At 34.9% G+C, this 20050-nt stretch overlaps 1 protein-coding gene across 1 annotated transcript in view; it reads right to left on the bottom strand.

Moving 5' to 3' along the window:
* HTR2C (5-hydroxytryptamine receptor 2C) overlaps positions 1 to 20050 on the bottom strand; it is a 329139-nt gene that overhangs the window by 295350 nt on the left and 13739 nt on the right. Inside the window, exon 2 of the mRNA XM_055268258.2 lies at positions 9912 to 9978. The gene's annotated coding sequence lies outside the window, so the exon portion shown is untranslated. The remainder of the gene's footprint in view (positions 1 to 9911; positions 9979 to 20050) is intronic.

Below are 20050 nucleotides of genomic sequence, written 5' to 3'. Positions count from 1 at the left end.
TAGAAAATATCTATTTAAGTTCTTAGGGAGACAAATTATAGGAAGAGAGGAAAAGGAAATAGCATATGAAATAGAAAAAACTAAGAAACTTTGAAGTGTATGCTGAATATTTCAGCCATAAACTCTCTTAACCTCCTGATCACAGGCACTTGAAAAAAAAAGTCATTTTCTAGTCAAACATTGTTTTCTGAAGATAAACATCAAGTTCATTATCCAGGGGCATGCCACTAAATAGCTGAAAGCATCAATATCCACTGTCTTATATAGCCTCATCTAAAAATAAAAAACATCCTTCAAGAGAAAATTTATAGGGTTTTGACATTGACTAAGTGGCTTCTGTATGCTAGAAACTTTAAGTGGGCTGTTTCATTTAATCATTCTGACAAACTTATTTTGTGTTGACTTTCATGTTATGGTTAAGGTAAGTAAGGCTTGGAAGAGTTAAGTAAATGTCAGTTATAATAATGACAATACTAGCAAGGAAACAATAGTTAACATTTGTTTAGCATCTGGTATGTGTTAGGTACTTAATATTACCAGATTGACACAATAGAAACTTATAGGACTCAGGGGACTGTGGATAACTCGCCTAAGCCCCTAGGCCTCACATGTTAAATATGGGTAATAATAACCACTCTCATTAGAATGTTGTGAAAATTAAAGGACATAGTTTGTACACTATCCAACAGTGCCTGGCATGGAGCAGATGCTCAATACATGATAGTTTATAACCAAATTTAACATCTCTCTTGTTTGGTGGGAAACCTGATCACAGGTCCTTTGAATTTTTTTTAAACCCTATTAAGTTTACTATGTCTATATTTGCTACCCTTTCTAACTTCTATTAATAAAACCTTACTTCTTTTCCTCTCATGGTTAGCCAGTATTTAAAAATTACCTAAAATGCTGTGACCAAAACTTGTAGGTAATTGTTTCTGATTTGAACAAAGCCAGAGACAAATCTTTCCTGTACATCTGAAAGTTTAACTAGCATTCCCTTATTGTGGAAAAGCGGAAATTCTCCCTTTGCTCTGCTTCCCAATTTTTACCAGGGGTTATAGGTAAGCCACATCTAATGGCATATGTATTGCCTATTTTAGAGGAGATCTGGATAATAAAGTAGGCTTCCAAGCCTCTCTTTCCTCATCTATTAAATGGTAGTAAAATTCAGCATTTATTGGATGATGAGATTTTTTATTAGTCATGCTTTTTGTATAGTAGTTTCTCAGCAAATCTTAACTCCACTATTCCAATGAAACATACCTCCAAAACAACTGTACAGCATCCTGCGGGGAAATGGGTGAGAACGAGATGGGAAATAGAAAAATAATTGGTAGAAGAGAGTTTCCAAAAGCACTGGATTTTGTTAATTTTGTACTGGATATCCCATTTTTCATAATTTCCAGCTCTGGTGTTTTTTTGTAGTATTTCATTATCTCACTTCACTGCCACCTCCAGAGAACTAATAGAAACATCTTTTATAAAACCCATATGCTCATTTTACCTCTCAGCGTGTATTCCTACTCTGTAGCTTATCAGCAAAGTCAGTCAGACACTGAGGCATCTGGGGAGACCATTTTTCAAATCTTCAATCCTCAGTTCTTAGCTTCCCTTTTTAATCTGCTGTGTGCTCTGTAGCAATGGAAAAATGGCTTGACAGCCTTGCTCTGTCCGGCTATGTGATACATATTTCCCATTTCATCAATAAATTTGCAAGCCCTGATCATTTATATAAAGCATCCACAAAGCTTTCATTTGAGAACATTTTGTAGGCACTTTCAAAGAGTCTTGGCCTTTCAAGTGCAGTTTTTCCTGGTTTCCTCACTTATTTCTATTCTTTCTCCCTCCCAGTAGTCCAGTCCTCTCTTGACTTGAAGTTCTAAAATGTAGAACTTAATAGCATCCGCCACTGCTCATTCTGGATGCTCACCTGACATCACTACTCATTAAGGTTTAAAACTATTTAGACATGTATTTAAGGGACCCCCCTTTCATTGAGCCTTCTCAACCTAGAACCTTGTTCTTCTCTGGCCACAATCCAACGCTTTCAGTTCAGAGAACACACTAATGCTGTTGCTGGCTTACATCTTTGTCTTTCACTTTCTCCTACTTGTCTGTCCAGGAAAAGCCTTCCTTCTTCAAGTCCTAGCTCAGCTGTAATCCTTTCTACAAAGCCTATCCTATCACACTCTACCTCCCCTCCAGCCTCTACAACAGTTATCAATTGGCATCTTATACCATAGCAGGGTGGTTGGCAACAACAGACTGTTTTTGTATGGCCTACAAGCTAAGAATGATGTATATGTTTTTATCCAGTTGAAAAAATATAAAAAGATAAATACTATATCATGATATGGGAAAATTGTAGGAAATTCAAATTTCGGTGTTCATAAAATTTCATTGGAACCCAGCCCCACTCACTCATTCATATGTTGTCTGTGGCTGACTGCAAGCTACAATGGCAGAGCTGAGCAGTTGCAACAGAGCCTACACGGTTCCCATATCCAAAATATTTATCATCTAGCTCTTTCCAAAAGTTTCTCATCCCCTGATTCATTACCTTGTGACTCCAAGTGTGGTCCATGGAAATCTGGGAGCTGGTTAGAAATGCAGATTCTCAGGCTGGGCGCCATGGCTCATGCCTGTAATTCCAACACTTTGGGAGGCCAAGACAGGTGAATCACTTGAGGTCAGGAGTTTGAGACCATCCTTGCCAACATGGTGAAACCTCGTCTCTACTAAAAATACAAAAATTAGCCAGGCATGGTGGCGCATGCCTGTAGTCCCAGCTACATGGGAAGTTGAGGCAGGAGAATCACCTGAACCCGGGAGACAGAGTTTGCAGTGAGGCCAAGATCGTGCCACTGCACTCCAACCTGGGCTACAGAGCAAGACTCCTCTGCCAAAAAAAAGAAAAAAAAATGCAGAACTCAGATTCCTCCCCAGACTGACTGCACTAGTCTAGCACTCATCATGCTGTCTTAAAATCGTCAATCTTTTAGCAGATGAAAAAACGGAAACATGACCAGGAAAATAAAATGTATGAATTATGGTAGATATATGGAATTTAAGACAAATTTGGGTCATTGCAAAATAGCCGAGTGCAATTCCGTGTAATACATATAAAGTGTAATGTATTATTACAGCAGAACTAAGAAAGCTTAGCCAGGAGAGTATATGAACTAAGAATTATATCACTTAGCAAGGTATTCATTTACTAACACCATATTTCAATTATGTTCATATATATTCAATATATATATTCCATATAGTCATATATTCAGGTAATATATTTATACTGTATTACATGTATGCATATATATATACTGTGAAATGTAAGCCATATTGGCAATAATCTTAAAACTTTATAAATTATACTATAACTCAGTTGACATACATTTGAGTTTGCTTATTTAATAAAGCATAGCAGTGATATGATTTGATTATCTGCTATCTTAAAATGTGAATGTGAACCTCGTGCTGCATGAAACAGGGCAAGTGAAACTTATTCAAAATTTTTGCTAGACTGTTCAATAATGCAAATGTGGCGTTAGGCATTTATAAGTTTCGCCTGCTTGTATAGATAACATTACATTTAAAATCATAGAAGTACTTTTACTGCTGTCAGTTATGAGTTGATAGCTCATATATACAACCCTTTGTTGAGGTCTTAGTTACTGAGACTTCTCATTTTTCACCAGGCTGCAATATTTACAGCTGCCACTGGGGGGAAGGTAGAAAAATATCGTCTGCAATCGAACAGTCACAGACCAACCATCACCAAAAATTATACAGATGACTTTTTCATAAATAATACCTATTTGTTTATTCAGTTATCCAGTCAACAAATATTTATTATATCATTGGTATATCCTTAGCAGTGTGTTAGATGCTAAGAATACAATATTGAGCGAAAGCAAATACTGTTCCTGATCACATGGAGTTAATTAACATCTAGTGGAGGAGACAGGAATCCTCAAGGAATCACAAAAATAAATGTATAATTATGAACTGTAATAATTGCTATGATGAAGGTACATGATGTTATCTATTAGGGTATATAACAGAATGCTCACCTTGTGTTAGGGGGTGTGGTGAGCAGGAAGTCTTCCCTGATCCCAGAAAAAAAAAAAAAAAAAACGCCTTTAAGCTCGTGTTTTGATGGCTTATATAGGAGTTAACTGGTGTACTGGTGATTTAAGTATTAGGAGAGATGGGGAATGCAAGGTAGTATTCACAACAGAAGGCACAATTTCTGGCAAGGCCCTATGATCAGAGAGAGCATGTGCTTAAGGAACTGAAAGTAGATCAGTGGGGCCCAACTATTCATGAGGAGGGTGAGGGAATATATGATGCTGAAGAGGAACCAGATCAGGTTGTCTTTTATAAACCATGATAAAGATTTTGTTATTTTCCTAGGAGCAACAAGAATTGGGAGAATGGATTTGGGAGTGCAAATGCATAATTGGGAGAGCTAGTTAGGTTATTCTAGTACTAAAGAGATGATGGAAATCCAAACTGGTATGATGTTTGTAGAAATGGAGTGAAGATATTTAGGAATTAAAACTGACTGGAGTTGACTGGAATTAGTAATAAATTTATTACGGGGGATAAAGGAGAGGAAGCCGTTCAAGGATGACTCAGTTTCTTGTTAATCCAGCTATCTGAATAACAGTGCAATTCCCCATGATGCTAAGAAACTTGCAACACATTAAGAGTATTTTCTTACACAATTAAAACCCTAGGAAGTCACTGAGAATACTTTATGGAAGCACAAATAATTATATAGAGATTAATTTATGTATACATTTAATGGATATGCCACACATATATGATTTGGTTTTCATATTTTAATAGTATCTTCATTATTACTTTAGTATTAGTTTATTAGCATCTCTAAAGACTTGTTATGAGAGAACTAATTGGACAACTGTACTTAGATCTACACAGTGGCAATCTCTGAAAGGAATTGTTATGAATTTTATGTGCACAATGTACTACTTGTCTGGGCCATATGTTTAATTTGCTGGAGGAAAAAGTCATTTTTAAATAAGAGCAAAATGCAATTGAAACATGATGTAATATGCAAATAGTCACTTCACACAGCATATAAAAGCTTCCACACAATTAAAATGTCTGTATTTTATTTGAAAGAGCTATGCTACGTTTAAATTAGAGTCATATGTACTAAAGCTAAGACTAATATACATTTTCAAATAGCGAAATAAAAATCAATATTCTTGTGTCATAAACTCTTTAAGCATAATATCCTCTTATAGGACATGTATTAATTTACTTGGTACAGTTACTTAAGTTATACCTATATTTTTTATTTAAGAAGATATTAATGTTTTGAAAATGTATAATTTAAAAAGTCAATCCGATTTTTGAAAGACATATGTTGAAAACCAGAAAACATACATATAAAATTATTTTACTGTTATTATCTAATATGGATGAACATGTAACTTTGAAACTACCTTGATAACTGTTTGGCTACTTTCCTTTCCAAAACAAGGTAACTTTCACTTATTTCACAAAAGTTGCAGTATCTTAGAAAGGAAGCATGCTAAACTATCTTGTTAGTCTTGTTGAATTTTGCCACAGACTATTGAGTGAAAAATATGTGTGGCAGATAGTCTTAACAGTTATCAGTTGGCTAAGTTATATTATTAATTATGATAAACAGTTCTTTAAGTACTTAGTTAATTCCATGTGTTTTGACTTCAACTGATAATTATAAAGGATCATTTAAATTTTTGATTAACAAAAGCAAAAACTGCGCAGAATGTGGAAATATAAAGTTCAGGTTTTCCTGTGCTTTAAATGTGTATGTTCATTTGCTAAAATGCATTCCTGATTGAGTACCCCTCTTCTAGAAATGCTGTTATTTTGTCATAATATTGATAGTTATTATTAAACTAATTATTGAATATATTATTGAATGTATATTATGTGCAAGACATCATGTTAGTTCCTGCAAGTGATATAAAATACATGTGCTATATATAGAACAAATTATTGTTACTTAACACACTCAATTCTCTGCTCCTTTCCTAAGTTATTTTTTAATTTTTAGTTTTTGTGGGTACCTAGCAGGTGTATATATTTACAGAATATGTTTGACTTGTTGATACAGGCATTTGATTATATATTATTTACATCAACCAAATGAAGAGCTGGTGAGTAGTAAAATATATTTCATTTTTAAATCAAAGATGTGAAATTAAAATATTTGTGAATAAAACAGATAACTACAACAAACTGCAAAGTGAAATGATGGGATTGTCTATCAATGTAAGCAACATTTGCTATTTGTTATGGTCTATTTCTGTATTTCTGTTTTTCTTTCTTTCTTCTTTTTTTTTTTTTTTTTGAGACAGGATCTTGCTTTGTCACCCAGGGTGGAATGTAGTGGCGTGATCACAGCTCACTGCAGCCTTGACTTCCTGGGCTCAAGCAATTCTCCCACTTCAGCCTCCTGAATAGCTAGAACTACAGGTTTGCACCATCATGCCTGGCTAATTTTTAAATTTTTTGTAGAGATGGGAGTCTCACTATATTGCCCAGACTGGTCACAAACTCCTGGGCTCAAGCGATCCTCTCACCTTGACTTTTCAAACTGCTGGGATTACAGGCATAAGCCACCATGCCCAGCCTATTTATGTTTTTCTTAAAGTAATTTGGTAACCTAAAGAACTTTGCAATAGATACTGAGTTCTGTATCAGAGAACTCACATTGAAAACAGATTCTGTTAATTAACTTGCATTTATTTGTAGTAACACAAGACCACATTATTGAAAGATAAAAATTCCTAAATTGTTAATATAAGTGTCAAGAGAGTGACAATTATAAATCATGTTTTGACAATGTAGAACCAATGTATGCATACTATTTCTTCATTACATTAACCTTTTCTGTGAATAACTTGAAATGTTGACATGGTTTTACAGAAAAAAATAATGTTTACCTTTGATACTTACTGCTATTACAAACCTTATGCAACTCAGGAGGAGCACAGTTGTCCAACTGATTATTTTCATAGGAGACATTGAATACATTACCTAAATTGTTACTTTGACTGTGATATAAATATATACGTACATCTATAGCACAGTAGAATAGATAGCATAAGTAAGGCTTTACAGAAGGTATTACTAAGTTCAAATGATAGTGGTGACAAATTTCTTTTTAAAATTTATTGAATTATATAGCTTAAAATAGCCACAGATGGCTGGGCGCGGTGGCTTATGCCTGTAATTCCAACAATTTGGGAGGCCGAGGCTGTTGGATCACTTGAGGTCAGGAGATCGAGACCAGCCTGACCAACATGGTGAAACCCCATCTCTACTAAAAATACAAAAATTAGCCGGACGTGGTGGTGGGTGCCTGTAATCCCAGCTACCCAAGAGACTGAGGCAGGATAATTGCTTGAACCCAGCAGGCAGAGGTTGCAGTGAGTCAAGATCATGCCACTGCACTCCAGCCTGGATGACAGAGCGAGACTCCATCTCAAAAATGAATAAATAAATACAAATAAAAATAAAATAGCCGTAGAAATCACCAAGGACCCAGAGATAAAAAAAAAAAATCCCAAAGAATATCAGGCTGCAGATGTATACACATTATAATAAAATTCTTGGTACTCTTCTATTTACAGTAAGAATTAATGTATTTAACAACACCAACATTATTTACCATAAATAATCAAGCTCCAACCTTCTATAATAAATATATTGTACATATCTTTTTCATGTCACTGATATACCCTGACAAAGGCAGCCTTACGGAGAAGTGAAGTAGGCAAAGGCCTTACATACCTACATGATGAGATTTGAGGTATATTTTCCCCTTCAGCTCATCAAGGGATTCAGTTATAGGAACCACATGTTAAACCATGCCTCCCTCTAGATGGGGTAGGACTTGTAAGGTATTGCCACATTATGATGAATTTGTGTATCAAATCTTCTCTAATTAATAGCTGCATAACAGCAAAGTGTCAACAGGTATGTGTACAAAGAGGGGTGCACAGGCCTGGGAGAGAAGCAAGGAGTACTCACTATGGAGTTGTGAATATTTGGCACATAGAGGTCGAAAAATAACATGGTAAGGACAGAATAGCATTGAAAGGAAGACAGTGAAGATGAAATTGGCGAACTTCACATTCTAGTAAGGCTGACCTTGGTCTGCCAATGATATATGTGAGATAGTCTTGTGTGAACATTGTTTGAAGCCTGAGAGTAGAAACTTACCTGCATGTCCAGATTAACCTATTTCACCAACACAGTGAAAACATCTGCAAGCAAACTTGGATCTTCACAAACACTTAGAATGAGTGACTTCCTGTGTGCTTTCAGGACTGCTGTGGGGGTTCTTTAAAATTTTACATTTTATACTTTTTGAATGTCCCTTATGAAGTTTTTTTTTTTTTATTTTTTCCCCTCTGGAAAGCTGTTGATAGCATCAAGAACTCTTTTCAATACATATTAAAGAAAGTTACCTTTGCCATCATCTTAAATGGTGAGTAGTTGAATGAAGCAGAACAATTGGCTATTCTGAAAAAGGGTACATTTTAATGCAGCCATTTTGATGCAACTGTCTTGATGTAAAATCACTGTTTTCTTATTTCTTTTATTTTTGATCATTAATAATATGTGCAGCAGACATTCCCAACCTTATTCCATCCCTATCCTCTTTCAAATTTTGATAGACTTCAACTTTTCATTTCTTTAATCTAATGCGTATATATTAATGTTATACTAAAAATTTCTGTTAAAATTTTACCGTCAAAAATGATTTAGCCTATACCATTGTATCAGTTCTTCCTCCAAAACTATCACTCTAAAAACATTTTGTGGTATTAAATATTTGTATATGATTATGAGAACAATCAGAAATTTAATTGAGAGTTCCCTATGCAGTCTGGAGTCAAAAATAAGGAATCCAATTTAAATTCACCTTGTTTAACTTGTAATATATTTACCCAATCAAATAATCATGCTCTAGACATCTATAGAATGTAGAGTGTTCCATTATCTGGATCTGCGTTTTTCAGCATTTATAACTGATACTCCCTTTTGAGAAACAAAATTCTCTGCTCCTTGCCTCTCCTGCTGAGATTTTTAAGTGCATCCATTGAGAGTATTTTGAAGAGCTAGCTATGTTTTCTAAAATTTATCATAGGAAACAACAGCTAGATTTCCTACACCCCAATCATGGATATAAGAGTTTGTCACTGAAAGTAGGCTGGGCTAGGTGGTTCATGCCTGTAATCCCAGCACTTTGGGAGGTCGAGGTGGGCGGATCACCTGAGGTCAGGAGTTTGAGACCAGCTTGCCCAACATGGTGAAACCCTGTCTCTACTAAAAATACAAAAATTAGCCTGGTGTGGTGGCATGCACCTGTAATCTCAGCAACCCAGGAGGCTAAGGCAGGAGAATCACTTGAACCCAGGAGGCGGAGGTTGCAGTGAGCCAAGATTGCTCCACTGCACTCCAGCCTGGGCAACAGAGTGAGACTCCATCTCAAAAAAAAAGGAAAAAAAAAAAACAAGAGTTTGTCATTGAAGAAGAAAATTGAACTTCACTAACCTAATTGTCCCAATTTATACTATCATACTTTATACTTATTTACTATAAATCTGGGGTGGTGGTTAACAGTTTGGTAAGGGGTCTGCATCATACATTACTTAGTAATAAAATAAGCCGAGTTTTTTTTTTTCAGGTTGCATTAAAATGCCGTTTACCAATTACATAATATTCTTTTTCAAACATGTTAGGCCCTTAATGGCATATGTTTTACTAGTTCAGGGGTAGGTCTACACTAGCAAAATAATTGGAGTCACCTTCATATAATAGTTGAATATTATTTCAAAATAAGAGTCTTGAGGCACACTTATGTGTATACTTACAGTTGTTTTTGAAGGATGGCGTCAGTTGGCCTATGTTATAGATGCTCGCGGGTGTTAGCTGATAACCCTACAAGCAAACGTTGAGAAAAATGCAGTAAGAACTCCATAAGTAAGGTGCTACTCAGAGTACGTATACCATTCACATATAATGAATGACTGAAAAGCAGTAAGACTGATACCTACAAGCTTCAGAAGAAAGAAGTTTCATTTATATAAAATGAATTTAAAACAACAAAATATTAGTACAGCAAGTATGTAAGAGGCGTTTGAACCAGAGCAACCCCATCGTGAATAGAGGCTGGGTAAAATGAGGCTGAGACCTACTGGGCTGCATTCCCAGACAGTTGAGGCATTCTAAGTCACAGGATGAGATAGGAGGTCAGCACAAGATACAGATCATAAAGACCTTGTTAATAAAACAGGTTGCAGTACAGAACCCAGCTAAAACCCACCAAAACCAAGATGGCCATGAGAGTGACCTCTGGTCATCCTCACTGCTGCACTCCCACCAGCGCCATGACAGTTTACAAATGCCATGGCAACATCAGGAAGTAACCTTACATGGTCTAAAAAGGGGAGGCATGAATAATCCACCCCTTGTTTAGCATATCATCAATAAATAACTACAAAAATGGGCAACCAGGGCAGGGCGCAGTGGCTCATGCCTGTAATCCCAGCACTTTGGGAGGCCGAGGTGGGCGGATCACTTGAGGTGAGGGGTTCAAGACGAGCCTGGCCAACATGATCAAACCCTGTCTCTACTAAAAAATACAAAAATTAGCCAGGCATGGTGGCAGGCACCTGTAATCCCAGCTACTTGGGAGGCTGAGGCAGGGAGAATTGCTTGAAACCGCGAGGCGGAAGTTGCAGTGAGCCGAGATTGGCCGCTGCATTCCAGCCTGGGTGACAGAGCAAGACTCTGTCTCAAAAATAAATAAATAAATAAAATAAATAAATAAAAAGCAATCAGCAGCCCTCGGGGCTGCTCTATGAAGTAGCCATTCTTTTATTCCTTTACTTTCCTAATAACCTTGCTTTCACTTTACAGACTCGCCCTGAATTATTTCTTGTGCAAGATCCAAGAACCCTCTCTTGGGGACTGGATCCGGACCCCATTCCTATAGCAGGTAAGCCAGTGTTCGTCCTTCTGCTAAAGAGGAAATTAAATATTAGTTAAGAATTCTAAATGAATCAGCAAAATTCTAAGTCAAATGTCAAGTTGAAACATTTCACATAGAACAATTACAGAGCAAGAGTAAACAGTATTTCATCCACAGATACTAAAACAATATTAGACTCTGGAAGAGGAAACAACATTTGAAAATCACCATTTCTGTATCAATTATTGTAAGAGCATCAGTTGCCAATATTTATTCTGGAATGCAAAAACAAGACTGAAATAAATATTAGCCAGCTATATTTTTGCAGTAGGACCAATAAATTCGGCGCAAGGACGTTAATATTTGACATGTTTTAAACATCACAAATTTCCCCAAACACATAAAGCATGACCAAAAAAAGTTTTAAATGCAGGGATTATTTTTAAAAATATAAAGCTAACTCTTGCACTCAGCCTAGTAAGTAAAATGGAGTGATGTAAAGATCATTAAAGTTATGAGAAATACATAGGAAATGTTAATTATTATATTGAGGATAAGATCTTTTGTTAGCTCATAAATTTATCAACATAAGTTAACATATTTGAAGTATAATATAAAATATTCAATAAATGTTATAGCTGCATTTAAATAATTTAATGTGACTACCCCTTACATCATGCAAGATACAATGTATTACACCAACAAATCATATTTTTCATTCCTTATGAAAGTAAAAAATAGTTCTAACTTCAAATGAGTGAAAAATAACTTGGATTAAAACTTTGGGCCCGGCGCAGTGGCTCACGCCTGTAACCCCAGCACTTTGGGAGGCCAAGGCGGGAGGATCATGAGGTCAGGAGATCGAGACCATCCTGGCTAACACGGTGAAACCCCGTCTCTACTAAAAATACAAAAAAATAGCCGGGCGTGGTGGCGGGCGCCTATAGTCTCAGCTATTCGGGAGGCTGAGGCAGGAGAATGGCGTGAACCCGGGAGGCGGAGTTTGCAGCGAGCCGAGATGGCACCACTGCACTCCAGCCTGGGCGACAGAGCGAGACTCCGTCTCAAAAAAAAAAAAACAAAAAAAAACACAAATTTGCTGTTTTAATCTACATTTCAGAAAATACATTTAGTATTTATAAATTTGAACCAACATTTTTTGCCTCTTTCACAGCACAGATTTATTGAAATAACTATGCAAGAACACATAATCACACTAACCTTAAATTTTCATGAAACAGTAGGAGACTTATAGTAAATAAAAATAATTACCTGGGAAAAAGGAAGATAAAATGATTCTATGTAATACGTACAAAATTAATAGCAATCTTGGAGCAATGATGAGACTCCATGCTTGGTGAAGAAGCTGGTGGCCAAGTTATTATTCTATACAATAAGAATTATACATCGCATCGCAGAAACGCCTGAGATCATCTCAGTACACATTAATGACCTGTTACACCCGCCGAAGCTCCCACTTAACTTCACCTAACTGTTCAAGTTCCCTGGGAGGGAATGAAAAGGTTGTGGACCGAGAACTGCTAAGAACAGAATTACGCCCCCTAGTGGCGAATTGTGACTATTGCAGTCAGAAAAATGTGTGCTGTGTTATAATTATGCCATTTATTCACGAAGAATTTATTTTTTGCGGTTTTTTTCCCCCTTAGGGGAAGATTGAGATATTTTGCAATAAAACATTACCGCTCCGTCATTAAAAATTATCCAATCAGATATTCTTTAAAAAAAGTTTCTCCAAGACCTATCAACTGAAAATGTTTTCTGAGGTTTCTAACGTTTTAGTGTCGAATTCTAAAATTTTAATTAGTTTTGCAAAAATATGAAGTACTTTGAGTGAAGTCAAATTTTTTTCTCTTTAGGCTCACTTGCTTCTTCCCTTCCTCCTGATCACGACATTCTTTATATTAACATTTTGCATCTATCATACACGCTCCAATTTGTTTCCTCTCAGCTAATTATACGTAAATTTGAGATACATTTTATTATTAACGCTCTATCATTTCAAGTTTCTCTCTATCCTACCAAAGTATTATTTTTTAAATTTCCACAGTGACTGATTTTTTTCCCTTTGTAGGCGAGTGACTCTAGATAGAAAACATAGATGTGCCTGACCATAACCTTGCTGTACATATTAATCCAAACACCATGCCATTCCATTCTACAAAAATTGTGCATAGAATATTTTTAAATTGCACATGTGCAATTCTATTACGTCTGACACTATTTATAACTGGTTTATGAGGTGACATTAAGTGTGATTTTGTGATTATTCAAGACAGACTTTATCCTACTTTTCCTACAAAAATTATTGCTATTTTGTTTTCAGCCCACCCTGAGAAAAGATAATATAAAATAGTAGTTTCAATTCAAAATTATGCTTTAAAAGTCATAAAAACCCTGTGAAGATTTAATAGATAAGTCTGCTGCCTTATTTCTCCTTCAGTTGAAATAATACGGAAAAAGTAGGCATTTAAAGTGGAATGTCTATCAAAGAAATGCCCACATTACCGTGCATTAAAATGCCAGTAGTCAATCCTGAGCAGGATGAGGAAATGCAGTCATTACAAAGAGCTTAATGCACTCTTTTCAATATTCATGGATATTCATGCTCATTTAAAAAGAAGGGGGTTGTCTTCCATTCAGTATTAAAGCAGGGCCACAGAGGGACTGAATGGTACCCTTTACTGCCTACTTTGACTTTTTAAGGAATCTACCTTAATGAGTATAATTTACATATACTAAAATGTGCATATTTTAAATGTAGAGTTTGACCAGTTTTGATGAATGTTTACACCCGTGTAATTGCCACTCTGATGAAAACATAAAACAATTCCATCCTCCTGCTTCTTTGTAGTCACCACCTTCCAAGCTCCAGGCAACTACTTTTTGACTTCTATCACTGTAGGTTATTTTTGCCAGTTCTGGAAGTTTATGTAAATGGAACCATACAGTATGCTCTGCTCGTTTTCTATATCTTCCACCCTTTCTTTGTTCAAAATGATATTTTCTTCTTTCACTGAGTCTTATTTATAGACTAAAGCATACATACATATCCCCTTGCCTCATCCTCTTTATTTATTAATTTAAATTTTCTTAACTTTCCCTTCAAGTTATCGTGTATTATTTAAAACTTCAATCTTTGTCTAACACGATACTGTCCTTTAAACTCACTGTGTCATGTCAAATAGAGCAATGGAGTGGATGCTTGGAACAATGGTCAGAAGTCCAACCGAACGTGGTCAACCAAAAGAGCAATTACAACAGAAAAAAACCATAGGGGAAATCTTTTAAATACAAAATGGTGTATCGCCCATCACTTCACATTTAGCACAACGCAGATTACCAAAACAATTATATTCTAGTGTGTAAAGAGCATATATATTTCAGAAAAATATTAAAATATGTATTTGATGATGTAATTAATAGGATCTATTTTCATATTTTATTAGGTGTTATGAAATGTATTGTTTAATGGAAAGTATATTAAATAATACATATCAGATTTATTGTTTTAATGGGAAGCATATTAAATACTAATAAAAAAATCAGATTTTATGTAGAAAGCCCCAGTTTCTGTATTCCGATTTTATGTACTGTTTTTTTATTAGTGATGTTAGTGGCCAAAATACATACCAACTGAAAGTTCCTGCTAATGTGTTATGCCACACCACTATTGCAAGAGAAGTATTCAGAGCTAATTAGAATGACAGGCAATTTTATTTCATAAAAATCCTCTGAATAAGTGTAATTTTAAAGAAGTGTCTTGCATATTAGAGATTTAGAAAAGAAACAAATGGCACACTTCAATCAACTGCTTCTTATGACATTCAACTGCAAATACCATGTACACAAAAGTTTTTTTGAGGTAAATACCTCTTCTCTGGAAAGGATAGTTTTGTTTGGCAAATCTTGATTGGACAGAATGGAAAAAAAATGAAAGAAATGGACTAGAAATTTAACTTTCCTGAGTTTGAAACTTAGTTTTTCTGAATCAATTTATTGTTAAGAGGAGTACTTGGGGAATGACTTCCTTTTTATTTATTTTGCAATACTAAAATAAAATTGAATAGCAAAAGTAAGGATGACAGAAGCTCAGAGACAAAATTTTATTACTTTCATTTCAGAAGTGTGAAAAAATTGAGAACTTAGCCAAATAAATCAAGACCCTATTGCCTAAATCTAACAACAAATTTTATTTTGTTTGCCAACCCTTCTTAATCTCAAACAACTTCTCTGACATTCCCAGCAAGTACATCCGTTAAAAGTTTGCAGGTTCTCAGAATAAGCAAATCTACAGAAATAAAAAGAGGATTTCTGGTTGCCTAGTGCTGGGGGTTGAAGAAGTATGAGGAGTGATTGTAAATGGGTATAGGATTACTTTGGGGGGTGATGGAAATATTCTAAATTGTGATGATGATTATACAACTCTGAGTATACTAAAAACCACTGAATTCTACACATTAAAATGGGCAAATTGGATAGTATATGAATTACAGGTCAATAAAACTGTTAAAAGTGATTCGGAGTTAAAGACATTACTTCAAATGAAAAAGCAGATCTTAAAAAGATAGATTTTTAAATGTGAGAACACAGAATCAAATTAAACCTCAATTTTAATGAAACAGTAGGGGAGTTATGAAAAAGTCCCCTTTGCAAGAGCGACTGACTGTATTGTTATAAAATCCATTGAGGGAATACATTACTTTTACATAATAAAAGTGTAAACATTTTATACATGTAAGATTCATGAAAGGCCAGATTTTTTTTTTTTTTTTTTGAGGTGGAGTCTCTTTCTGTTTCCCAGGTTGGAGTGCAGTGGCATCATCTTGGCTCGTTGCAGCCTCCGCCTCCCGGTTCCAGTGATTCTCCTGCCTCAGCCTCCTGAGTAGCTGGGATTACAGGCACGCGCCACCATGCCCAGCTAATTTTTTTATTTTTAGTAGAGATGGGGTTTCACCAAGTTGGCCAGGCTGGTCTTGAACTCCTGATCTCAGGTGATCCACCCGCCTTGGCCTCCCAAAGGGCTGGGATTACAGGTGTGAGCCACCGCGCCTGGCCTCAGACTTTAATTTAAAAATAATAATCCCAAAACCTGATGCTCTGCATGTGTATGAAAAATGCATTAACATTTTATAGTGATATGGAAAGGTGGAGCAGGACATTAAAAAAATTAAAGATATGACAAACGTGCCAAACAACTGAAGCACTATGAAATATTAAAAAATTGAATAAGATACATTCAAAGATCAATTTTTATCTTGACCCTCACATCAGCAAATAATCAATGCTTGTGTATAATCAGAATGATGCATACTCTCCCGTTGGGGATGACTCTTTTTCATCATTGATCTTAATGTTGTACCATAGGTCCTAGTGACTTCTTTGGTGAGGAAAATGTCAAGTCTTTAAGTATCCAATAAATGGCCAAGAAGAAGAAACTCCATACCTTCTTTATCATGGGCAAATATTGTGTTTGATATTTCATTTTAACTTCTCTACTCACAGTTGGTATTAATTAAAAGTTATCTGGGGCAATTCTGTACCTTGATTTGCAAACCTATCTCTTCCTCTCAACTGTCTTCTTGCTTAAATTGTACCAGCATATAGATTACTAGTGATTTTCTGAAAAAATAAATAAATAAAGAGTTTAAAAGCTAATGAATTCAGAAATGAGTAAAAAACTAGTGACAGTTTCTGGATATTCTATAGGTTTTGCTCTGAATAGTATTTGGAAACTGATTCTTAAAATACTCTTAGATAGCAGGTAGATGTGTTTGGTATGCTTTATTTTTATTTAAAAATCTAGTCATAATATTTACTAAACTTGAAATGACAAGCTTCATTGTAAAAATTAAAGTAAACAATTCAATACAAAATACACTGTCAATCTGAAGTTATATGACAGAAGAAAACATTTTAAAGTTAAAGAATACATAAAATGGATCTTTAAAATTGGATCTTACATATACTTTGCATTTAAAATGCAAGTGCCATGTTTAGATTTGAACTTGTTAAATTATGAAAATACATTACTATTATATATGAAATTAGATTAAAATAGAATCACTTGTTATGCTACAAAAGTATAAAGACAGTAGTAATTTCATGGAACATGCAGTCAAAATGTTTCCTGTGTTATTATAACTGCCTTTTATTTCCCAGTAAATGTGATTCTTAAGGTGATATTTTAAAATATTTTTAATATTTTTTAAACATTGTGATTCACCTTTTATTTTCCTATTTCATTGCCAATTATTATTATTACATAGCATTTTGCATACTTTTTCCATCTTTATTTCTATTAGTAAATAGCTATCCTTCACCTCTAAAAACAACTGAGATATTTGAAAATACTTTCCTGATTTATAGAAGGGGATATATGATTGATGTCTCCTGACCTGTCTTCCATTTAGTTCCTTGAAAACATTGTAAATGAAAAATGATTAAGTAAATGTTATACTGAGAGCATGTTGTTGTGCATGAGTATTTGGCATATTTTTAAACCTTAAGGCTGTTAATCAAGGTACTATGGAAAAAGAGCACATAACCTTTGTAATTAGACAGATGTGGGTTTGAATCTCGGCTCAACGCCTTATTAGCTGTGTGTTTGGGCACATGACTTAACCTGTCTCTCTTTCCGTTTCCTTTTTCTTACAGTTGTTGTGAGAATTACATGAGATAATATACGTACTTTGCAAAATGCACTGAGTAGGATATGGTCAGGGCTCAATATTTGTTGATTCCTTTCCCTTTCTTTTTCCTTTTCATTAGAAGTGTCCATGATTTCTTTCTTGAACTTCCTCCTATCTCCGAGATTCTGCTCTATATTTACTAGATGGAATGGTATATATAAATAACAACTTCAGTAATACTATAGTTTAAACATTACTGACATAAGTTTGAGTAAATAGTAAATTCAAACTACCTATCAAAACTTACATTCAGGATTGCTGTGGGCTATGTACTTTCTTCTCATCACCATTCCTTTGTGCACACCTCAATGAAAGTTAACTATTTAAAATGTGATTGTAGCATATGTGAATGTTTCAATTTAATTTCAAATCAATACAATATATGCAAGGCACACATGCAAATGAATCATGGATAAATAATCACAGAGGTAAGCAGATTTCAATCTACAAAATGCACTTTATTTTTTACCTTTTAGATCATGCCATTGAGCTTGTTTGATTGTTCATGTTATGATTTCATCTTTCACATAGTCTGTAGTTCACAGAGACATTGTCCTTAAAAACCACATGAAGGTCACTGGTTTCCTTATAAAAATGACAGAATGGATTAAAGCTGGAATTCTGTAGCTAGTGACTCATGCTTGCATTTGTACATTTTAAGAGATGTAATTTATAGAAAGGAAGCATCCAGCCTTGAGCTCTTTCAGACTCCGGTTGCTCAAATAAATTAAGAAATAAAGGCTAACATAAATAAGAGCACATGGCCTGTCAACCGGTCAGTCGTCTAACTTAAACTTCAAAAAATACTCTTATTTGTCTTTACATGTTTCTCTCTCACTGTGAAACATACGGATATTATATAACACACACACATATATATCTTCTACCTATATGTTAGTAAGAATAAAAGTCATAATTTTGAAAGTATTCACATACTTGTATTAACTTTCTAATTTTTGAAGCCAAAAATGCAAATGTACTTACTGTTCATTTTGAATTTATTAAGCATGACATGATTCTCAAGGACAGTATGATGTAGTCAAATTTTTAAAGGCTTTCATTTAATATGCTACATAGGCCTTCAAGAGGCAGTGAACCATGGCGGAAAAGAACCTGATTTCAGAGTTAGGAAATTTAAGTTCTCTCTGCAGTTTTGCCAATAATGAGCTGTATGGCTTGAAGCAAATCAAGAACCCTCTCTAAGTCTTAATTTGTTCATCTTTAATAATATACAATAATTTAATAATAATAGGCAATATTAAGTCACTTACAAATGTGATCAATATGCTTTAGTTCTACTTGCTTTATTAGAGTGCTTAGTATTTAATGTGTTATTGCTTTCACAAGGTCATCCATGCGTTTAGGAATTATAAAGTACTTTGCTGGTATTCCTAAAAATAATCTCATAAAATGGATGACTTTTTGGCATTGAGAACTAACAGTCATGTGGTATTCGGACTATTAATTTTAACTGAAAGTCTATCTACAGCTCATTACTTACTTGTAACTTAAACCAAGGTATAATTCAGGTTTCTAAGGGCTTGCTGATAACAAGTAATTCATATGACTCCTAACTATATAAGGGACCTTACATATTTCTATTGGCATCATTCAAATAATCTAATCCATTGCTAAACACACAAAAGGCACTCAACTCCTGTTTGCTGATTTACTTATTTTTATTAAGTTAAGGGAATAAAAGCAACAGGACTGAATATGAACGACTCCAGACTCATGGAGGCTTTTTTTGTTGTTAAACAAAAGTCTTATCCATCCGAAAATCTCTGTGAGTCAGTCAAAAAGAGGTTTGGCCACTGTATGTTTAGGTGATAGTGAAAATGGCACCCAAAAGAGTTGATCCAAATTTATATTTCTTCTTTGGGCTTTGGGGTAAAGAGGTTTTTGTATCACTATTTTCATCCCATGCAATCTCTTTTCTGTCTACTGTGCTCCTACAATCTTCTCTGAATTTGACAGTAACCTTTGCTGCCAAATCCTTCGTGTAGAGCTCATATATTTGATCTCCAGCTACTGACTAGACTTCAAACTAGTAAAGATCAGAATTAAGTATTGTTTCCTCTTCTGGGAAGCCCTGAAGTACTCAGTCAAATGTCTTGCCCAGAGCAGAATCTTAACAATTATTGAATGTAACAATGTCTAAAGTTGGGGAAAAACCTGAGAAAAGTTTCATTATTAATATTCCCAGGTAAATATCAATCTTAAATATTACCCAAAACTTTAAATAATGAATGCTTCATTTTCGGACTTCCATTCTTCTCTTTTCTCTCTACAACCTTCTCTTTTTTGTACAATTTTGAAATTTAGCTAA

The sequence above is a fragment of the Symphalangus syndactylus genome, chromosome X (assembly GCF_028878055.3).
Source record: "Symphalangus syndactylus isolate Jambi chromosome X, NHGRI_mSymSyn1-v2.1_pri, whole genome shotgun sequence".
In the NCBI taxonomy this organism is placed as follows: Eukaryota; Metazoa; Chordata; class Mammalia; order Primates; family Hylobatidae; genus Symphalangus; species Symphalangus syndactylus.
The sequence above is the reverse complement of the archived record's forward strand: the minus strand, read 5'-3'. Positions and strand labels throughout refer to the sequence as shown.